Source organism: Garra rufa, chromosome 1, assembly GCF_049309525.1.
Source record: "Garra rufa chromosome 1, GarRuf1.0, whole genome shotgun sequence".
Taxonomy (NCBI): Eukaryota; Metazoa; Chordata; class Actinopteri; order Cypriniformes; family Cyprinidae; genus Garra; species Garra rufa.
The window spans coordinates 100,142,870-100,145,369 of NC_133361.1; the positions used below are offsets into that span (position 1 = coordinate 100,142,870).

Sequence of the window (2,500 nt, forward strand, 5' to 3'; positions counted from 1 at the left end):
GCGGTGAGAGCGCCCGATCTCGTCTGATCTCGGAAGCTAAGCAGCGTCGGGCCTGGTTAGTACTTGGATGGGAGACCGCCTGGGAATACCAGGTGCTGTAAGCTTTTGCCTTTTCTTCACTATTTATATAATATGCTGGCTTTTAGAAAGACGTGTTTTACCGCTCTATTTATTACAATCATTTACATGTATTATAGAGTTTTAAGTGTTTTACATGTTTTTTAGGCCATTTTATTACTCTTAACATTTTAAGTGTATGTGTCTTTAATAAATGGATGGTTGGCCTGTCATGTGACTAGACACATGACAGGAAGCAGGAAGTACAACTGTATAAGAGAGCAGCATGACAAACAAAGGACAGTCACCAAACTGTTGGATTGAGGAGTTGCTAATTTTAGAGCTCACCTTTCCATTCACCACCTGCAAACTTTGGATTACACTTTCTGTGGATTGTATATACACTGGTGGACACTCACATTGGACTTATCAACACACTGGGGTTCTTGGACTGTTTTTAGGGTATGGACAAATGAACTGTATTCTTTTAACAGAGTTTACCTGTTTTTAGGGTATGGACAAATGAACTGTATTCTTTTAACAGAGTTTACCTAGTTTTATCGTGTTGTTTTAAAGTCTTTTATGTGAACCTTGTAAATACACCAAATCTATTTAGACAAATTTTCTTTTATGTCTCATTCTTTTAACCACTAGTCATCTCTCACAGTTAAATCTGACCCCATTTTAGTCTTGTAACTCGGCTGATAAGGCCGATTGTTACACTTTTATGGGAGACCGCCTGGGAATACCAGGTGCTGTAAGCTTTTGCCTTTTCTTCACTATTTATATAATATGCTGGCTTTTACGGAGGCTGATCTTTAAATAGCCCACTTTTTGGAGCAGCCCTCGCTTATGGCCATACCGCGCTGAGAGCGCCCGATCTCGTCTGATCTCGGAAGCTAAGCAGCGTCGGGCCTGGTTAGTACTTGGATGGGAGACCGCCTGGGAATACCAGGTGCTGTAAGCTTTTGCCTTTTCTTCACTATTTATATAATATGCTGGTTTTTACGGAGGCTGATCTTTAAATAGCCCACTTTTTGGAGCAGCCCTCGCTTATGGCCATACCGCGCTGAGAGCGCCCGATCTCGTCTGATCTCGGAAGCTAAGCAGCGTCGGGCCTGGTTAGTACTTGGATGGGAGACCGCCTGGGAATACCAGGTGCTGTAAGCTTTTGCCTTTTCTTCACTATTTATATAATATGCTGGCTTTTAGAAAGACGTGTTTTACCGCTCTATTTATTACAATCATTTACATGTATTATAGAGTTTTAAGTGTTTTACATGTTTTTTAGGCCATTTTATTACTCTTAACATTTTAAGTGTATGTGTCTTTAATAAATGGATGGTTGTCCTGTCATGTGACTAGACACATGACAGGAAGCAGGAAGTACAACTGTATAAGAGAGCAGCATGACAAACAAAGGACAGTCACCAAACTGTTGGATTGAGGAGTTGCTAATTTTAGAGCTCACCTTTCCATTCACCACCTGCAAACTTTGGATTACACTTTCTGTGGATTGTATATACACTGGTGGACACTCACATTGGACTTATCAACACACTGGGGTTCTTGGACTGTTTTTAGGGTATGGACAAATGAACTGTATTCTTTTAACAGAGTTTACCTGTTTTTAGGGTATGGACAAATGAACTGTATTCTTTTAACAGAGTTTACCTAGTTTTATCGTGTTGTTTTAAAGTATTTTATGTGAACCTTGTAAATACACCAAATCTATTTAAACCAATTTTCTTTTATGTCTCATTCTTTTAACCACTAGTCATCTCTCACAGTTAAATCTGACCCCATTTTAGTCTTGTAACTCAGCTGATAAGGCCGATTGTTACACTTTTATGGGAGACCGCCTGGGAATACCAGGTGCTGTAAGCTTTTGCCTTTTCTTCACTATTTATATAATATGCTGGCTTTTACGGAGGCTGATCTTTAAATAGCCCACTTTTTGGAGCGGCCCTCGCTTGTGGCCATACCGCGCTGAGAGCGCCCGATCTCGTCTGATCTCGGAAGCTAAGCAGCGTCGGGCCTGGTTAGTACTTGGATGGGAGACCGCCTGGGAATACCAGGTGCTGTAAACTTTTGCCTTTTCTTCACTATTTATATAATATGCTGGCTTTTACGGAGGCTGATCTTTAAATAGCCCACTTTTTGGAGCAGCCCTCGCTTATGGCAATACCGCGCTGAGAGTGCCCGATCTCGTCTGATCTCGGAAGCTAAGCAGCGTCGGGCCTGGTTAGTACTTGGATGGGAGACCGCCTGGGAATACCAGGTGCTGTAAGCTTTTACCTTTTCTTCACTATTTATATAATATGCTGGCTTTTAGAAAGACGTGTTTTACCGCTCTATTTATTACAATCATTTACATGTATTATAGAGTTTTAAGTGTTTTACATGTTTTCTAGGCCATTTTATTACTCTTAACATTTTAAGT

The 2,500-nt window shown here is 40.8% G+C and overlaps 5 non-coding genes across 5 annotated transcripts in view; all 5 read left to right on the plus strand.

Moving 5' to 3' along the window:
* LOC141316579 (5S ribosomal RNA) overlaps window positions 1-104 on the plus strand; it is a 119-nt gene extending 15 nt beyond the window's left edge. The window contains exon 1 of the ribosomal RNA XR_012351435.1: window positions 1-104. This exon is cut by the window's left edge and continues 15 nt beyond it. This is a non-coding gene — a ribosomal RNA (5S ribosomal RNA).
* An 801-nt stretch (window positions 105-905) lies between these two features.
* On the plus strand, window positions 906-1,024 carry LOC141292806 (5S ribosomal RNA). The gene has a single exon (XR_012340580.1). It is a non-coding gene; the product is annotated as a 5S ribosomal RNA (ribosomal RNA).
* An 84-nt stretch (window positions 1,025-1,108) lies between these two features.
* LOC141292812 (5S ribosomal RNA) lies at window positions 1,109-1,227 on the plus strand. Its single transcript, XR_012340581.1, has one exon. It is a non-coding gene; the product is annotated as a 5S ribosomal RNA (ribosomal RNA).
* An 801-nt stretch (window positions 1,228-2,028) lies between these two features.
* Window positions 2,029-2,147, plus strand: LOC141317686 (5S ribosomal RNA). Its single transcript, XR_012352049.1, has one exon. It is a non-coding gene; the product is annotated as a 5S ribosomal RNA (ribosomal RNA).
* Window positions 2,148-2,231: 84 nt separating this feature from the next.
* LOC141317150 (5S ribosomal RNA) lies at window positions 2,232-2,350 on the plus strand. The gene has a single exon (XR_012351737.1). It is a non-coding gene; the product is annotated as a 5S ribosomal RNA (ribosomal RNA).
* The last annotated feature ends 150 nt before the right edge of the window (window positions 2,351-2,500 follow it).